Source organism: Chroicocephalus ridibundus, chromosome Z (assembly GCF_963924245.1).
Source record: "Chroicocephalus ridibundus chromosome Z, bChrRid1.1, whole genome shotgun sequence".
NCBI lineage: Eukaryota > Metazoa > Chordata > Aves > Charadriiformes > Laridae > Chroicocephalus > Chroicocephalus ridibundus.
Genome location: NC_086316.1, coordinates 37,919,030 through 37,938,807, shown reverse-complemented (window position 1 = coordinate 37,938,807; position 19,778 = coordinate 37,919,030).

The window sequence follows — 19,778 nt, the reverse complement described above, 5'->3', positions numbered from 1 at the left end:
TTTCTCGAGGAGCCAGGAGGGAAAAGTGTGGCTTGTTCTAAAGCTCTCTGGGAGTGGCTTGCATGGCCCCACAGACCTTGGGGCTGCGCGTTTCCCTGCCGCCTCCGACCTCCAAAGTCCCCGTTCTCTCATGTCGAAGGACCCGTTGGAAAAATTGGCATCTAGCCGGCAATCTGTTTTTAGGGCAGCTCTTCTGAGAGTGATAGCATAGAGGTAGCTGGTGCAATTGGATAGAGTTTGCGGAGACAGTGAGGAGAAGCCGCACTTTTCCCTCCTGGCTCTTTCTATGTGAGAGGAACCTCCAAGGGTTCCTGCTTTTCAGTGTAGCTCTCACGTGAGTGATAGCAAAGAGACAACCTGAGCAGCGAGAGCAGTTCCCAGAGACAGTGAGAACAAGGCCCACTTTTCCCTCCCGGCACTTATTGTGTGGGAGCAACCTCCACACGGTTCCGGTTTTCAGTACAGCTCTAAAGAGAGTGTGAGCACACCAGTTCCCTGCACACTGAAAGCAGTTCCCAGAGACACTGAGAACAAGCCTTCCTTTTCCCTCCCGGGGCTTTCCATGGGGCAGATATCCCCAGATGTTTCTTTCTTTGTTTGTTGGTCTGTAGGACCAGGACCGCTCTCTGGAGAGGGTTAGCCCAGAACTGCCTGAACCAGTGAGAGCAGTTCCTCGAGACCCTGAGAAGAAGCCCTACATTTCCCTCCGGCCACTTGCCATATGGGAGCAATTTCCTTGTTTTGCTGCTTTTGTGTGCAGCTCTTTGCAGAGCGTAACAACTGAGGTTACTGGGACGGTGCAAGCCGTTCCTAGAGACAGTGGGAAGAAGCCCTACAAGTCCCTCTTGGCACTTCCCATGTGGGAGATCTAGCAAGATGGTTGTTGGTTTTGCGCCTAGCTCCGAGGAGAGTGTAAGCAAAGCGATAAGTGGAAGTAGTTTCTGGAGACAGTGAGAACAAGAACCACTTTTCCCTTCCCCCACTTTTTGTGTGGGAGCAATCTGCACACGGTTCCCTGTTTTCAGGGCAGCTCCGAAGAGAGTGTGAGCACACCAGTTCCCTGCACACTGAAAGCAGTTCCTAGAGACACTGAGAACAAGCCTTCCTTTTCCCTCCCGGGGCTTTCCATGTGGCAGATATCCCCAGATGTTTCTTTCTTTGTTTGTTGGTCTGTAGGACCAGGACCGCTCTCTGGAGAGGGTTAGCCCAGAACTGCCTGAACCAGTGAGAGCAGTTCCTCGAGACCCTGAGAAGAAGCCCTACATTTCCCTCCGGCCACTTGCCATATGGGAGCAATTTCCTTGTTTTGCTGCTTTTGTGTGCAGCTCTTTGCAGAGCGTAACAACTGAGGTTACTGGGACGGTGCAAGCCGTTCCTAGAGACAGTGGGAAGAAGGCCTACAAGTCCCTCTTGGCACTTCCCATGTGGGAGATCTAGCAAGATGGTTGTTGGTTTTGCGCCTAGCTCCGAGGAGAGTGTAAGCAAAGCGATAAGTGGAAGTAGTTTCTGGAGACAGTGAGAACAAGAACCACTTTTCCCTTCCCCCACTTTTTGTGTGGGAGCAATCTGCACACGGTTCCCTGTTTTCAGGGCAGCTCCGAAGAGAGTGTGAGCACACCAGTTCCCTGCACACTGAAAGCACTTCCTAGAGACACTGAGAACAAGCCTTCCTTTTCCCTCCCGGGGCTTTCCATGTGGCAGATATCCCCAGATGTTTCTTTCTTTGTTTGTTGGTCTGTAGGACCAGGACCGCTCTCTGGAGAGGGTTAGCCCAGAACTGCCTGAACCAGTGAGAGCAGTTCCTCGAGACCCTGAGAAGAAGCCCTACATTTCCCTCCGGCCACTTGCCATATGGGAGCAATTTCCTTGTTTTGCTGCTTTTGTGTGCAGCTCTTTGCAGAGCGTAACAACTGAGGTTACTGGGACGGTGCAAGCCGTTCCTAGAGACAGTGGGAAGAAGCCCTACAAGTCCCTCTTGGCACTTCCCATGTGGGAGATCTAGCAAGATGGTTGTTGGTTTTGCGCCTAGCTCCGAGGAGAGTGTAAGCAAAGCGATAAGTGGAAGTAGTTTCTGGAGACAGTGAGAACAAGAACCACTTTTCCCTTCCCCCACTTTTTGTGTGGCAGCAATCTGCACACGGTTCCCTGTTTTCAGGGCAGCTCCGAAGAGAGTGTGAGCACACCAGTTCCCTGCACACTGAAAGCAGTTCCCAGAGACACTGAGAACAAGCCTTCCTTTTCCCTCCCGGGGCTTTCCATGTGGCAGATATCCCCAGATGTTTCTTTCTTTGTTTGTTGGTCTGTAGGACCAGGACCGCTCTCTGGAGAGGGTTAGCCCAGAACTGCCTGAACCAGTGAGAGCAGTTCCTCGAGACCCTGAGAAGAAGCCCTACATTTCCCTCCGGCCACTTGCCATATGGGAGCAATTTCCTTGTTTTGCTGCTTTTGTGTGCAGCTCTTTGCAGAGCGTAACAACTGAGGTTACTGGGACGGTGCAAGCCGTTCCTAGAGACAGTGGGAAGAAGGCCTACAAGTCCCTCTTGGCACTTCCCATGTGGGAGATCTAGCAAGATGGTTGTTGGTTTTGCGCCTAGCTCCGAGGAGAGTGTAAGCAAAGCGATAAGTGGAAGTAGTTTCTGGAGACAGTGAGAACAAGAACCACTTTTCCCTTCCCCCACTTTTTGTGTGGGAGCAATCTGCACACGGTTCCCTGTTTTCAGGGCAGCTCCGAAGAGAGTGTGAGCACACCAGTTCCCTGCACACTGAAAGCAGTTCCCAGAGACACTGAGAACAAGCCTTCCTTTTCCCTCCCGGGGCTTTCCATGGGGCAGATATCCCCAGATGTTTCTTTCTTTGTTGGTTTGTTTTGAGGACCGCTCTCTGGAGAGGGTTAGCCCAGAACTGCCTGAACCAGTGAGAGCAGTTCCTCGAGACCCTGAGAAGAAGCCCTACATTTCCCTCCGGCCACTTGCCATATGGGAGCAATTTCCTTGTTTTGCTGCTTTTGTGTGCAGCTCTTTGCAGAGCGTAACAACTGAGGTTACTGGGACGGTGCAAGCCGTTCCTAGAGACAGTGGGAAGAAGCCCTACAAGTCCCTCTTGGCACTTCCCATGTGGGAGATCTAGCAAGATGGTTGTTGGTTTTGCGCCTAGCTCCGAGGAGAGTGTAAGCAAAGCGATAAGTGGAAGTAGTTTCTGGAGACAGTGAGAACAAGAACCACTTTTCCCTTCCCCCACTTTTTGTGTGGGAGCAATCTGCACACGGTTCCCTGTTTTCAGGGCAGCTCCGAAGAGAGTGTGAGCACACCAGTTCCCTGCACACTGAAAGCAGTTCCTAGAGACACTGAGAACAAGCCTTCCTTTTCCCTCCCGGGGCTTTCCATGTGGCAGATATCCCCAGATGTTTCTTTCTTTGTTTGTTGGTCTGTAGGACCAGGACCGCTCTCTGGAGAGGGTTAGCCCAGAACTGCCTGAACCAGTGAGAGCAGTTCCTCGAGACCCTGAGAAGAAGCCCTACATTTCCCTCCGGCCACTTGCCATATGGGAGCAATTTCCTTGTTTTGCTGCTTTTGTGTGCAGCTCTTTGCAGAGCGTAACAACTGAGGTTACTGGGACGGTGCAAGCCGTTCCTAGAGACAGTGGGAAGAAGGCCTACAAGTCCCTCTTGGCACTTCCCATGTGGGAGATCTAGCAAGATGGTTGTTGGTTTTGCGCCTAGCTCCGAGGAGAGTGTAAGCAAAGCGATAAGTGGAAGTAGTTTCTGGAGACAGTGAGAACAAGAACCACTTTTCCCTTCCCCCACTTTTTGTGTGGGAGCAATCTGCACACGGTTCCCTGTTTTCAGGGCAGCTCCGAAGAGAGTGTGAGCACACCAGTTCCCTGCACACTGAAAGCACTTCCTAGAGACACTGAGAACAAGCCTTCCTTTTCCCTCCCGGGGCTTTCCATGTGGCAGATATCCCCAGATGTTTCTTTCTTTGTTTGTTGGTCTGTAGGACCAGGACTGCTCTCTGGAGAGGGTTAGCCCAGAACTGCCTGAACCAGTGAGAGCAGTTCCTCGAGACCCTGAGAAGAAGCCCTACATTTCCCTCCGGCCACTTGCCATATGGGAGCAATTTCCGTGTTTTGCTGCTTTTGTGTGCAGCTCTTTGCAGAGCGTAACAACTGAGGTTACTGGGACGGTGCAAGCCGTTCCTAGAGACAGTGGGAAGAAGGCCTACAAGTCCCTCTTGGCACTTCCCATGTGGGAGATCTAGCAAGATGGTTGTTGGTTTTGCGCCTAGCTCCGAGGAGAGTGTAAGCAAAGCGATAAGTGGAAGTAGTTTCTGGAGACAGTGAGAACAAGAACCACTTTTCCCTTCCCCCACTTTTTGTGTGGGAGCAATCTGCACACGGTTCCCTGTTTTCAGGGCAGCTCCGAAGAGAGTGTGAGCACACCAGTTCCCTGCACACTGAAAGCAGTTCCTAGAGACACTGAGAACAAGCCTTCCTTTTCCCTCCCGGGGCTTTCCATGTGGCAGATATCCCCAGATGTTTCTTTCTTTGTTTGTTGGTCTGTAGGACCAGGACCGCTCTCTGGAGAGGGTTAGCCCAGAACTGCCTGAACCAGTGAGAGCAGTTCCTCGAGACCCTGAGAAGAAGCCCTACATTTCCCTCCGGCCACTTGCCATATGGGAGCAATTTCCGTGTTTTGCTGCTTTTGTGTGCAGCTCTTTGCAGAGCGTAACAACTGAGGTTACTGGGACGGTGCAAGCCGTTCCTAGAGACAGTGGGAAGAAGCCCTACAAGTCCCTCTTGGCACTTCCCATGTGGGAGATCTAGCAAGATGGTTGTTGGTTTTGCGCCTAGCTCCGAGGAGAGTGTAAGCAAAGCGATAAGTGGAAGTAGTTTCTGGAGACAGTGAGAACAAGAACCACTTTTCCCTTCCCCCACTTTTTGTGTGGGAGCAATCTGCACACGGTTCCCTGTTTTCAGGGCAGCTCCGAAGAGAGTGTGAGCACACCAGTTCCCTGCACACTGAAAGCAGTTCCCAGAGACACTGAGAACAAGCCTTCCTTTTCCCTCCCGGGGCTTTCCATGGGGCAGATATCCCCAGATGTTTCTTTCTTTGTTGGTTTGTTTTGAGGAACGCTCTCTGGAGAGGGTTAGCCCAGAACTGCCTGAACCAGTGAGAGCAGTTCCTCGAGACCCTGAGAAGAAGCCCTACATTTCCCTCCGGCCACTTGCCATATGGGAGCAATTTCCTTGTTTTGCTGCTTTTGTGTGCAGCTCTTTGCAGAGCGTAACAACTGAGGTTACTGGGACGGTGCAAGCCGTTCCTAGAGACAGTGGGAAGAAGCCCTACAAGTCCCTCTTGGCACTTCCCATGTGGGAGATCTAGCAAGATGGTTGTTGGTTTTGCGCCTAGCTCCGAGGAGAGTGTAAGCAAAGCGATAAGTGGCAGTAGTTTCTGGAGACAGTGAGAACAAGAACCACTTTTCCCTTCCCCCACTTTTTGTGTGGGAGCAATCTGCACACGGTTCCCTGTTTTCAGGGCAGCTCCGAAGAGAGTGTGAGCACACCAGTTCCCTGCACACTGAAAGCAGTTCCCAGAGACACTGAGAACAAGCCTTCCTTTTCCCTCCTGGGGCTTTCCATGTGGCAGATATCCCCAGATGTTTCTTTCTTTGTTTGTTGGTCTGTAGGACCAGGACCGCTCTCTGGAGAGGGTTAGCCCAGAACTGCCTGAACCAGTGAGAGCAGTTCCTCGAGACCCTGAGAAGAAGCCCTACATTTCCCTCCGGCCACTTGCCATATGGGAGCAATTTCCTTGTTTTGCTGCTTTTGTGTGCAGCTCTTTGCAGAGCGTAACAACTGAGGTTACTGGGATGGTGCAAGCCGTTCCTAGAGACAGTGGGAAGAAGCCCTACAAGTCCCTCTTGGCACTTCCCATGTGGGAGATCTAGCAAGATGGTTGTTGGTTTTGCGCCTAGCTCCGAGGAGAGTGTAAGCAAAGCGATAAGTGGAAGTAGTTTCTGGAGACAGTGAGAACAAGAACCACTTTTCCCTTCCCCCACTTTTTGTGTGGGAGCAATCTGCACACGGTTACCTGTTTTCAGGGCAGCTCCGAAGAGAGTGTGAGCACACCAGTTCCCTGCACACTGAAAGCAGTTCCCAGAGACACTGAGAACAAGCCTTCCTTTTCCCTCCCGGGGCTTTCCGTGGGGCAGATATCCCCAGATGTTTCTTTCTTTGTTGGTTTGTTTTGAGGAACGCTCTCTGGAGAGGGTTAGCCCAGAACTGCCTGAACCAGTGAGAGCAGTTCCTCGAGACCCTGAGAAGAAGCCCTACATTTCCCTCCGGCCACTTGCCATATGGGAGCAATTTCCTTGTTTTGCTGCTTTTGTGTGCAGCTCTTTGCAGAGCGTAACAACTGAGGTTACTGGGACGGTGCAAGCCGTTCCTAGAGACAGTGGGAAGAAGGCCTACAAGTCCCTCTTGGCACTTCCCATGTGGGAGATCTAGCAAGATGGTTGTTGGTTTTGCGCCTAGCTCCGAGGAGAGTGTAAGCAAAGCGATAAGTGGAAGTAGTTTCTGGAGACAGTGAGAACAAGAACCACTTTTCCCTTCCCCCACTTTTTGTGTGGGAGCAATCTGCACACGGTTCCCTGTTTTCAGGGCAGCTCCGAAGAGAGTGTGAGCACACCAGTTCCCTGCACACTGAAAGCACTTCCTAGAGACACTGAGAACAAGCCTTCCTTTTCCCTCCCGGGGCTTTCCATGTGGCAGATATCCCCAGATGTTTCTTTCTTTGTTTGTTGGTCTGTAGGACCAGGACTGCTCTCTGGAGAGGGTTAGCCCAGAACTGCCTGAACCAGTGAGAGCAGTTCCTCGAGACCCTGAGAAGAAGCCCTACATTTCCCTCCGGCCACTTGCCATATGGGAGCAATTTCCGTGTTTTGCTGCTTTTGTGTGCAGCTCTTTGCAGAGCGTAACAACTGAGGTTACTGGGACGGTGCAAGCCGTTCCTAGAGACAGTGGGAAGAAGGCCTACAAGTCCCTCTTGGCACTTCCCATGTGGGAGATCTAGCAAGATGGTTGTTGGTTTTGCGCCTAGCTCCGAGGAGAGTGTAAGCAAAGCGATAAGTGGAAGTAGTTTCTGGAGACAGTGAGAACAAGAACCACTTTTCCCTTCCCCCACTTTTTGTGTGGGAGCAATCTGCACACGGTTCCCTGTTTTCAGGGCAGCTCCGAAGAGAGTGTGAGCACACCAGTTCCCTGCACACTGAAAGCAGTTCCTAGAGACACTGAGAACAAGCCTTCCTTTTCCCTCCCGGGGCTTTCCATGTGGCAGATATCCCCAGATGTTTCTTTCTTTGTTTGTTGGTCTGTAGGACCAGGACCGCTCTCTGGAGAGGGTTAGCCCAGAACTGCCTGAACCAGTGAGAGCAGTTCCTCGAGACCCTGAGAAGAAGCCCTACATTTCCCTCCGGCCACTTGCCATATGGGAGCAATTTCCTTGTTTTGCTGCTTTTGTGTGCAGCTCTTTGCAGAGCGTAACAACTGAGGTTACTGGGACGGTGCAAGCCGTTCCTAGAGACAGTGGGAAGAAGCCCTACAAGTCCCTCTTGGCACTTCCCATGTGGGAGATCTAGCAAGATGGTTGTTGGTTTTGCGCCTAGCTCCGAGGAGAGTGTAAGCAAAGCGATAAGTGGCAGCAGTTTCTGGAGACAGCGAGGAGATCCTCTTTTCCATCTTGGCACTTTCTCGAGGAGCCAGGAGGGAAAAGTGTGGCTTGTTCTAAAGCTCTCTGGGAGTGGCTTGCATGGCCCCACAGACCTTGGGGCTGCGCGTTTCCCTGCCGCCTCCGACCTCCAAAGTCCCCGTTCTCTCATGTCGAAGGACCCGTTGGAAAAATTGGCATCTAGCCGGCAATCTGTTTTTAGGGCAGCTCTTCTGAGAGTGATAGCATAGAGGTAGCTGGTGCAATTGGATAGAGTTTGCGGAGACAGTGAGGAGAAGCCGCACTTTTCCCTCCTGGCTCTTTCTATGTGAGAGGAACCTCCAATGGTTCCTGCTTTTCAGTGTAGCTCTCACGTGAGTGATAGCAAAGAGACAACCTGAGCAGCGAGAGCAGTTCCCAGAGACAGTGAGAACAAGGCCCACTTTTCCCTCCCGGCACTTTTTGTGTGGGAGCAACCTCCACACGGTTCCGGTTTTCAGTACAGCTCTAAAGAGAGTGTGAGCACACCAGTTCCCTGCACACTGAAAGCAGTTCCCAGAGACACTGAGAACAAGCCTTCCTTTTCCCTCCCGGGGCTTTCCATGGGGCAGATATCCCCAGATGTTTCTTTCTTTGTTTGTTGGTCTGTAGGACCAGGACCGCTCTCTGGAGAGGGTTAGCCCAGAACTGCCTGAACCAGTGAGAGCAGTTCCTCGAGACCCTGAGAAGAAGCCCTATATTTCCCTCCGGCCACTTGCCATATGGGAGCAATTTCCTTGTTTTGCTGCTTTTGTGTGCAGCTCTTTGCAGAGCGTAACAACTGAGGTTACTGGGACGGTGCAAGCCGTTCCTAGAGACAGTGGGAAGAAGGCCTACAAGTCCCTCTTGGCACTTCCCATGTGGGAGATCTAGCAAGATGATTGTTGGTTTTGCGCCTAGCTCCGAGGAGAGTGTAAGCAAAGCGATAAGTGGAAGTAGTTTCTGGAGACAGTGAGAACAAGAACCACTTTTCCCTTCCCCCACTTTTTGTGTGGGAGCAATCTGCACACGGTTCCCTGTTTTCAGGGCAGCTCCGAAGAGAGTGTGAGCACACCAGTTCCCTGCACACTGAAAGCAGTTCCTAGAGACACTGAGAACAAGCCTTCCTTTTCCCTCCCGGGGCTTTCCATGTGGCAGATATCCCCAGATGTTTCTTTCTTTGTTTGTTGGTCTGTAGGACCAGGACCGCTCTCTGGAGAGGGTTAGCCCAGAACTGCCTGAACCAGTGAGAGCAGTTCCTCGAGACCCTGAGAAGAAGCCCTACATTTCCCTCCGGCCACTTGCCATATGGGAGCAATTTCCTTGTTTTGCTGCTTTTGTGTGCAGCTCTTTGCAGAGCGTAACAACTGAGGTTACTGGGACGGTGCAAGCCGTTCCTAGAGACAGTGGGAAGAAGGCCTACAAGTCCCTCTTGGCACTTCCCATGTGGGAGATCTAGCAAGATGGTTGTTGGTTTTGCGCCTAGCTCCGAGGAGAGTGTAAGCAAAGCGATAAGTGGCAGTAGTTTCTGGAGACAGTGAGAACAAGAACCACTTTTCCCTTCCCCCACTTTTTGTGTGGGAGCAATCTGCACACGGTTCCCTGTTTTCAGGGCAGCTCCGAAGAGAGTGTGAGCACACCAGTTCCCTGCACACTGAAAGCAGTTCCCAGAGACACTGAGAACAAGCCTTCCTTTTCCCTCCTGGGGCTTTCCATGTGGCAGATATCCCCAGATGTTTCTTTCTTTGTTTGTTGGTCTGTAGGACCAGGACCGCTCTCTGGAGAGGGTTAGCCCAGAACTGCCTGAACCAGTGAGAGCAGTTCCTCGAGACCCTGAGAAGAAGCCCTACATTTCCCTCCGGCCACTTGCCATATGGGAGCAATTTCCTTGTTTTGCTGCTTTTGTGTGCAGCTCTTTGCAGAGCGTAACAACTGAGGTTACTGGGATGGTGCAAGCCGTTCCTAGAGACAGTGGGAAGAAGCCCTACAAGTCCCTCTTGGCACTTCCCATGTGGGAGATCTAGCAAGATGGTTGTTGGTTTTGCGCCTAGCTCCGAGGAGAGTGTAAGCAAAGCGATAAGTGGAAGTAGTTTCTGGAGACAGTGAGAACAAGAACCACTTTTCCCTTCCCCCACTTTTTGTGTGGGAGCAATCTGCACACGGTTACCTGTTTTCAGGGCAGCTCCGAAGAGAGTGTGAGCACACCAGTTCCCTGCACACTGAAAGCAGTTCCCAGAGACACTGAGAACAAGCCTTCCTTTTCCCTCCCGGGGCTTTCCGTGGGGCAGATATCCCCAGATGTTTCTTTCTTTGTTGGTTTGTTTTGAGGAACGCTCTCTGGAGAGGGTTAGCCCAGAACTGCCTGAACCAGTGAGAGCAGTTCCTCGAGACCCTGAGAAGAAGCCCTACATTTCCCTCCGGCCACTTGCCATATGGGAGCAATTTCCTTGTTTTGCTGCTTTTGTGTGCAGCTCTTTGCAGAGCGTAACAACTGAGGTTACTGGGACGGTGCAAGCCGTTCCTAGAGACAGTGGGAAGAAGGCCTACAAGTCCCTCTTGGCACTTCCCATGTGGGAGATCTAGCAAGATGGTTGTTGGTTTTGCGCCTAGCTCCGAGGAGAGTGTAAGCAAAGCGATAAGTGGAAGTAGTTTCTGGAGACAGTGAGAACAAGAACCACTTTTCCCTTCCCCCACTTTTTGTGTGGGAGCAATCTGCACACGGTTCCCTGTTTTCAGGGCAGCTCCGAAGAGAGTGTGAGCACACCAGTTCCCTGCACACTGAAAGCACTTCCTAGAGACACTGAGAACAAGCCTTCCTTTTCCCTCCCGGGGCTTTCCATGTGGCAGATATCCCCAGATGTTTCTTTCTTTGTTTGTTGGTCTGTAGGACCAGGACTGCTCTCTGGAGAGGGTTAGCCCAGAACTGCCTGAACCAGTGAGAGCAGTTCCTCGAGACCCTGAGAAGAAGCCCTACATTTCCCTCCGGCCACTTGCCATATGGGAGCAATTTCCGTGTTTTGCTGCTTTTGTGTGCAGCTCTTTGCAGAGCGTAACAACTGAGGTTACTGGGACGGTGCAAGCCGTTCCTAGAGACAGTGGGAAGAAGGCCTACAAGTCCCTCTTGGCACTTCCCATGTGGGAGATCTAGCAAGATGGTTGTTGGTTTTGCGCCTAGCTCCGAGGAGAGTGTAAGCAAAGCGATAAGTGGAAGTAGTTTCTGGAGACAGTGAGAACAAGAACCACTTTTCCCTTCCCCCACTTTTTGTGTGGGAGCAATCTGCACACGGTTCCCTGTTTTCAGGGCAGCTCCGAAGAGAGTGTGAGCACACCAGTTCCCTGCACACTGAAAGCAGTTCCTAGAGACACTGAGAACAAGCCTTCCTTTTCCCTCCCGGGGCTTTCCATGTGGCAGATATCCCCAGATGTTTCTTTCTTTGTTTGTTGGTCTGTAGGACCAGGACCGCTCTCTGGAGAGGGTTAGCCCAGAACTGCCTGAACCAGTGAGAGCAGTTCCTCGAGACCCTGAGAAGAAGCCCTACATTTCCCTCCGGCCACTTGCCATATGGGAGCAATTTCCTTGTTTTGCTGCTTTTGTGTGCAGCTCTTTGCAGAGCGTAACAACTGAGGTTACTGGGACGGTGCAAGCCGTTCCTAGAGACAGTGGGAAGAAGCCCTACAAGTCCCTCTTGGCACTTCCCATGTGGGAGATCTAGCAAGATGGTTGTTGGTTTTGCGCCTAGCTCCGAGGAGAGTGTAAGCAAAGCGATAAGTGGCAGCAGTTTCTGGAGACAGCGAGGAGATCCTCTTTTCCATCTTGGCACTTTCTCGAGGAGCCAGGAGGGAAAAGTGTGGCTTGTTCTAAAGCTCTCTGGGAGTGGCTTGCATGGCCCCACAGACCTTGGGGCTGCGCGTTTCCCTGCCGCCTCCGACCTCCAAAGTCCCCGTTCTCTCATGTCGAAGGACCCGTTGGAAAAATTGGCATCTAGCCGGCAATCTGTTTTTAGGGCAGCTCTTCTGAGAGTGATAGCATAGAGGTAGCTGGTGCAATTGGATAGAGTTTGCGGAGACAGTGAGGAGAAGCCGCACTTTTCCCTCCTGGCTCTTTCTATGTGAGAGGAACCTCCAATGGTTCCTGCTTTTCAGTGTAGCTCTCACGTGAGTGATAGCAAAGAGACAACCTGAGCAGCGAGAGCAGTTCCCAGAGACAGTGAGAACAAGGCCCACTTTTCCCTCCCGGCACTTTTTGTGTGGGAGCAACCTCCACACGGTTCCGGTTTTCAGTACAGCTCTAAAGAGAGTGTGAGCACACCAGTTCCCTGCACACTGAAAGCAGTTCCCAGAGACACTGAGAACAAGCCTTCCTTTTCCCTCCCGGGGCTTTCCATGGGGCAGATATCCCCAGATGTTTCTTTCTTTGTTTGTTGGTCTGTAGGACCAGGACCGCTCTCTGGAGAGGGTTAGCCCAGAACTGCCTGAACCAGTGAGAGCAGTTCCTCGAGACCCTGAGAAGAAGCCCTATATTTCCCTCCGGCCACTTGCCATATGGGAGCAATTTCCTTGTTTTGCTGCTTTTGTGTGCAGCTCTTTGCAGAGCGTAACAACTGAGGTTACTGGGACGGTGCAAGCCGTTCCTAGAGACAGTGGGAAGAAGGCCTACAAGTCCCTCTTGGCACTTCCCATGTGGGAGATCTAGCAAGATGATTGTTGGTTTTGCGCCTAGCTCCGAGGAGAGTGTAAGCAAAGCGATAAGTGGAAGTAGTTTCTGGAGACAGTGAGAACAAGAACCACTTTTCCCTTCCCCCACTTTTTGTGTGGGAGCAATCTGCACACGGTTCCCTGTTTTCAGGGCAGCTCCGAAGAGAGTGTGAGCACACCAGTTCCCTGCACACTGAAAGCAGTTCCTAGAGACACTGAGAACAAGCCTTCCTTTTCCCTCCCGGGGCTTTCCATGTGGCAGATATCCCCAGATGTTTCTTTCTTTGTTTGTTGGTCTGTAGGACCAGGACCGCTCTCTGGAGAGGGTTAGCCCAGAACTGCCTGAACCAGTGAGAGCAGTTCCTCGAGACCCTGAGAAGAAGCCCTACATTTCCCTCCGGCCACTTGCCATATGGGAGCAATTTCCTTGTTTTGCTGCTTTTGTGTGCAGCTCTTTGCAGAGCGTAACAACTGAGGTTACTGGGACGGTGCAAGCCGTTCCTAGAGACAGTGGGAAGAAGGCCTACAAGTCCCTCTTGGCACTTCCCATGTGGGAGATCTAGCAAGATGGTTGTTGGTTTTGCGCCTAGCTCCGAGGAGAGTGTAAGCAAAGCGATAAGTGGAAGTAGTTTCTGGAGACAGTGAGAACAAGAACCACTTTTCCCTTCCCCCACTTTTTGTGTGGGAGCAATCTGCACACGGTTCCCTGTTTTCAGGGCAGCTCCGAAGAGAGTGTGAGCACACCAGTTCCCTGCACACTGAAAGCACTTCCTAGAGACACTGAGAACAAGCCTTCCTTTTCCCTCCTGGGGCTTTCCATGGGGCAGATATCCCCAGATGTTTCTTTCTTTGTTTGTTGTTCTGTAGGACCAGGACTGCTCTCTGGAGAGGGTTAGCCCAGAACTGCCTGAACCAGTGAGAGCAGTTCCTCGAGACCCTGAGAAGAAGCCCTACATTTCCCTCCGGCCACTTGCCATATGGGAGCAATTTCCTTGTTTTGCTGCTTTTGTGTGCAGCTCTTTGCAGAGCGTAACAACTGAGGTTACTGGGACGGTGCAAGCCGTTCCAAGAGACAGTGGGAAGAAGGCCTACAAGTCCCTCTTGGCACTTCCCATGTGGGAGATCTAGCAAGATGGTTGTTGGTTTTGCGCCTAGCTCCGAGGAGAGTGTAAGCAAAGCGATAAGTGGAAGTAGTTTCTGGAGACAGTGAGAACAAGAACCACTTTTCCCTTCCCCCACTTTTTGTGTGGGAGCAATCTGCACACGGTTCCCTGTTTTCAGGGCAGCTCCGAAGAGAGTGTGAGCACACCAGTTCCCTGCACACTGAAAGCAGTTCCCAGAGACACTGAGAACAAGCCTTCCTTTTCCCTCCCGGGGCTTTCCATGGGGCAGATATCCCCAGATGTTTCTTTCTTTGTTTGTTGGTCTGTAGGACCAGGACCACTCTCTGGAGAGGGTTAGCCCAGAACTGCCTGAACCAGTGAGAGCAGTTCCTCGAGACCCTGAGAAGAAGCCCTACATTTCCCTCCGGCCACTTGCCATATGGGAGCAATTTCCTTGTTTTGCTGCTTTTGTGTGCAGCTCTTTGCAGAGCGTAACAACTGAGGTTACTGGGACGGTGCAAGCCGTTCCTAGAGACAGTGGGAAGAAGCCCTACAAGTCCCTCTTGGCACTTCCCATGTGGGAGATCTAGCAAGATGGTTGTTGGTTTTGCGCCTAGCTCCGAGGAGAGTGTAAGCAAAGCGATAAGTGGAAGTAGTTTCTGGAGACAGTGAGAACAAGAACCACTTTTCCCTTCCCCCACTTTTTGTGTGGGAGCAATCTGCACACGGTTCCCTGTTTTCAGGGCAGCTCCGAAGAGAGTGTGAGCACACCAGTTCCCTGCACACTGAAAGCAGTTCCCAGAGACACTGAGAACAAGCCTTCCTTTTCCCTCCCGGGGCTTTCCATGGGGCAGATATCCCCAGATGTTTCTTTCTTTGTTTGTTGGTCTGTAGGACCAGGACCGCTCTCTGGAGAGGGTTAGCCCAGAACTGCCTGAACCAGTGAGAGCAGTTCCTCGAGACCCTGAGAAGAAGCCCTACATTTCCCTCCGGCCACTTGCCATATGGGAGCAATTTCCTTGTTTTGCTGCTTTTGTGTGCAGCTCTTTGCAGAGCGTAACAACTGAGGTTACTGGGACCGTGCAAGCCGTTCCTAGAGACAGTGGGAAGAAGCCCTACAAGTCCCTCTTGGCACTTCCCATGTGGGAGATCTAGCAAGATGGTTGTTGCTTTTGCGCCTAGCTCCGAGGAGAGTGTAAGCAAAGCGATAAGTGGCAGCAGTTTCTGGAGACAGCGAGGAGATCCTCTTTTCCATCTTGGCACTTTCTCGAGGAGCCAGGAGGGAAAAGTGTGGCTTGTTCTAAAGCTCTCTGGGAGTGGCTTGCATGGCCCCACAGACCTTGGGGCTGCGCGTTTCCCTGCCGCCTCCGACCTCCAAAGTCCCCGTTCTCTCATGTCGAAGGACCCGTTGGAAAAATTGGCATCTAGCCGGCAATCTGTTTTTAGGGCAGCTCTTCTGAGAGTGATAGCATAGAGGTAGCTGGTGCAATTGGATAGAGTTTGCGGAGACAGTGAGGAGAAGCCGCACTTTTCCCTCCTGGCTCTTTCTATGTGAGAGGAACCTCCAAGGGTTCCTGCTTTTCAGTGTAGCTCTCACGTGAGTGATAGCAAAGAGACAACCTGAGCAGCGAGAGCAGTTCCCAGAGACAGTGAGAAGAAGGCCCACTTTTCCCTCCCGGCACTTTTTGTGTGGGAGCAACCTCCACACGGTTCCGGTTTTCAGTACAGCTCTAAAGAGAGTGTGAGCACACCAGTTCCCTGCACACTGAAAGCAGTTCCCAGAGACACTGAGAACAAGCCTTCCTTTTCCCTCCCGGGGCTTTCCATGGGGCAGATATCCCCAGATGTTTCTTTCTTTGTTTGTTGGTCTGTAGGACCAGGACCGCTCTCTGGAGAGGGTTAGCCCAGAACTGCCTGAACCAGTGAGAGCAGTTCCTCGAGACCCTGAGAAGAAGCCCTACATTTCCCTCCGGCCACTTGCCATATGGGAGCAATTTCCTTGTTTTGCTGCTTTTGTGTGCAGCTCTTTGCAGAGCGTAACAACTGAGGTTACTGGGACGGTGCAAGCCGTTCCTAGAGACAGTGGGAAGAAGGCCTACAAGTCCCTCTTGGCACTTCCCATGTGGGAGATCTAGCAAGATGGTTGTTGGTTTTGCGCCTAGCTCCGAGGAGAGTGTAAGCAAAGCGATAAGTGGAAGTAGTTTCTGGAGACAGTGAGAACAAGAACCACTTTTCCCTTCCCCCACTTTTTGTGTGGGAGCAATCTGCACACGGTTCCCTGTTTTCAGGGCAGCTCCGAAGAGAGTGTGAGCACACCAGTTCCCTGCACACTGAAAGCAGTTCCTAGAGACACTGAGAACAAGCCTTCCTTTTCCCTCCCGGGGCTTTCCATGTGGCAGATATCCCCAGATGTTTCTTTCTTTGTTTGTTGGTCTGTAGGACCAGGACCGCTCTCTGGAGAGGGTTAGCCCAGAACTGCCTGAACCAGTGAGAGCAGTTCCTCGAGACCCTGAGAAGAAGCCCTACATTTCCCTCCGGCCACTTGCCATATGGGAGCAATTTCCTTGTTTTGCTGCTTTTGTGTGCAGCTCTTTGCAGAGCGTAACAACTGAGGTTACTGGGACGGTGCAAGCCGTTCCTAGAGACAGTGGGAAGAAGGCCTACAAGTCCCTCTTGGCACTTCCCATGTGGGAGATCTAGCAAGATGGTTGTTGGTTTTGCGCCTAGCTCCGAGGAGAGTGTAAGCAAAGCGATAAGTGGAAGTAGTTTCTGGAGACAGTGAGAACAAGAACCACTTTTCCCTTCCCCCACTTTTTGTGTGGGAGCAATCTGCACACGGTTCCCTGTTTTCAGGGCAGCTCCGAAGAGAGTGTGAGCACACCAGTTCCCTGCACACTGAAAGCACTTCCTAGAGACACTGAGAACAAGCCTTCCTTTTCCCTCCCGGGGCTTTCCATGGGGCAGATATCCCCAGATGTTTCTTTCTTTGTTTGTTGGTCTGTAGGACCAGGACCGCTCACTGGAGAGGGTTAGCCCAGAACTGCCTGAACCAGTGAGAGCAGTTCCTCGAGACCCTGAGAAGAAGCCCTACATTTCCCTCCGGCCACTTGCCATATGGGAGCAATTTCCTTGTTTTGCTGCTTTTGTGTGCAGCTCTTTGCAGAGCGTAACAACTGAGGTTACTGGGACGGTGCAAGCCGTTCCTAGAGACAGTGGGAAGAAGGCCTACAAGTCCCTCTTGGCACTTCCCATGTGGGAGATCTAGCAAGATGGTTGTTGCTTTTGCGCCTAGCTCCGAGGAGAGTGTAAGCAAAGCGATAAGTGGCAGCAGTTTCTGGAGACAGCGAGGAGATCCTCTTTTCCATCTTGGCACTTTCTCGAGGAGCCAGGAGGGAAAAGTGTGGCTTGTTCTAAAGCTCTCTGGGAGTGGCTTGCATGGCCCCACAGACCTTGGGGCTGCGCGTTTCCCTGCCGCCTCCGACCTCCAAAGTCCCCGTTCTCTCATGTCGAAGGACCCGTTGGAAAAATTGGCATCTAGCCGGCAATCTGTTTTTAGGGCAGCTCTTCTGAGAGTGATAGCATAGAGGTAGCTGGTGCAATTGGATAGAGTTTGCGGAGACAGTGAGGAGAAGCCGCACTTTTCCCTCCTGGCTCTTTCTATGTGAGAGGAACCTCCAAGGGTTCCTGCTTTTCAGTGTAGCTCTCACGTGAGTGATAGCAAAGAGACAACCTGAGCAGCGAGAGCAGTTCCCAGAGACAGTGAGAACAAGGCCCACTTTTCCCTCCCGGCACTTATTGTGTGGGAGCAACCTCCACACGGTTCCGGTTTTCAGTACAGCTCTAAAGAGAGTGTGAGCACACCAGTTCCCTGCACACTGAAAGCAGTTCCCAGAGACACTGAGAACAAGCCTTCCTTTTCCCTCCCGGGGCTTTCCATGGGGCAGATATCCCCAGATGTTTCTTTCTTTGTTTGTTGGTCTGTAGGACCAGGACCGCTCTCTGGAGAGGGTTAGCCCAGAACTGCCTGAACCAGTGAGAGCAGTTCCTCGAGACCCTGAGAAGAAGCCCTACATTTCCCTCCGGCCACTTGCCATATGGGAGCAATTTCCTTGTTTTGCTGCTTTTGTGTGCAGCTCTTTGCAGAGCGTAACAACTGAGGTTACTGGGACGGTGCAAGCCGTTCCTAGAGACAGTGGGAAGAAGGCCTACAAGTCCCTCTTGGCACTTCCCATGTGGGAGATCTAGCAAGATGGTTGTTGGTTTTGCGCCTAGCTCCGAGGAGAGTGTAAGCAAAGCGATAAGTGGAAGTAGTTTCTGGAGACAGTGAGAACAAGAACCACTTTTCCCTTCCCCCACTTTTTGTGTGGGAGCAATCTGCACACGGTTCCCTGTTTTCAGGGCAGCTCCGAAGAGAGTGTGAGCACACCAGTTCCCTGCACACTGAAAGCAGTTCCTAGAGACACTGAGAACAAGCCTTCCTTTTCCCTCCCGGGGCTTTCCATGGGGCAGATATCCCCAGATGTTTCTTTCTTTGTTTGTTGGTCTGTAGGACCAGGACCGCTCTCTGGAGAGGGTTAGCCCAGAACTGCCTGAACCAGTGAGAGCAGTTCCTCGAGACCCTGAGAAGAAGCCCTACATTTCCCTCCGGCCACTTGCCATATGGGAGCAATTTCCTTGTTTTGCTGCTTTTGTGTGCAGCTCTTTGCAGAGCGTAACAACTGAGGTTACTGGGACGGTGCAAGCCGTTCCTAGAGACAGTGGGAAGAAGGCCTACAAGTCCCTCTTGGCACTTCCCATGTGGGAGATCTAGCAAGATGGTTGTTGGTTTTGCGCCTAGCTCCGAGGAGAGTGTAAGCAAAGCGATAAGTGGAAGTAGTTTCTGGAGACAGTGAGAACAAGAACCACTTTTCCCTTCCCCCACTTTTTGTGTGGGAGCAATCTGCACACGGTTCCCTGTTTTCAGGGCAGCTCCGAAGAGAGTGTGAGCACACCAGTTCCCTGCACACTGAAAGCACTTCCTAGAGACACTGAGAACAAGCCTTCCTTTTCCCTCCCGGGGCTTTCCATGGGGCAGATATCCCCAGATGTTTCTTTCTTTGTTTGTTGGTCTGTAGGACCAGGACCGCTCTCTGGAGAGGGTTAGCCCAGAACTGCCTGAACCAGTGAGAGCAGTTCCTCGAGACCCTGAGAAGAAGCCCTACATTTCCCTCCGGCCACTTGCCATATGGGAGCAATTTCCTTGTTTTGCTGCTTTTGTGTGCAGCTCTTTGCAGAGCGTAACAACTGAGGTTACTGGGACGGTGCAAGCCGTTCCTAGAGACAGTGGGAAGAAGCCCTACAAGTCCCTCTTGGCACTTCCCATGTGGGAGATCTAGCAAGATGGTTGTTGGTTTTGCGCCTAGCTCCGAGGAGAGTGTAAGCAAAGCGATAAGTGGAAGTAGTTTCTGGAGACAGTGAGAACAAGAACCACTTTTCCCTTCCCCCACTTTTTGTGTGGCAGCAATCTGCACACGGTTCCCTGTTTTCAGGGCAGCTCCGAAGAGAGTGTGAGCACACCAGTTCCCTGCACACTGAAAGCAGTTCCCAGAGACACTGAGAACAAGCCTTCCTTTTCCCTCCCGGGGCTTTCCATGTGGCAGATATCCCCAGATGTTTCTTTCTTTGTTTGTTGGTCTGTAGGACCAGGACCGCTCTCTGGAGAGGGTTAGCCCAGAACTGCCTGAACCAGTGAGAGCAGTTCCTCGAGACCCTGAGAAGAAGCCCTACATTTCCCTCCGGCCACTTGCCATATGGGAGCAATTTCCTTGTTTTGCTGCTTTTGTGTGCAGCTCTTTGCAGAGCGTAACAACTGAGGTTACTGGGACGGTGCAAGCCGTTCCTAGAGACAGTGGGAAGAAGGCCTACAAGTCCCTCTTGGCACTTCCCATGTGGGAGATCTAGCAAGATGGTTGTTGGTTTTGCGCCTAGCTCCGAGGAGAGTGTAAGCAAAGCGATAAGTGGAAGTAGTTTCTGGAGACAGTGAGAACAAGAACCACTTTTCCCTTCCCCCACTTTTTGTGTGGGAGCAATCTGCACACGGTTCCCTGTTTTCAGGGCAGCTCCGAAGAGAGTGTGAGCACACCAGTTCCCTGCACACTGAAAGCAGTTCCTAGAGACACTGAGAACAAGCCTTCCTTTTCCCTCCCGGGGCTTTCCATGTGGCAGATATCCCCAGATGTTTCTTTCTTTGTTTGTTGGTCTGTAGGACCAGGACCGCTCTC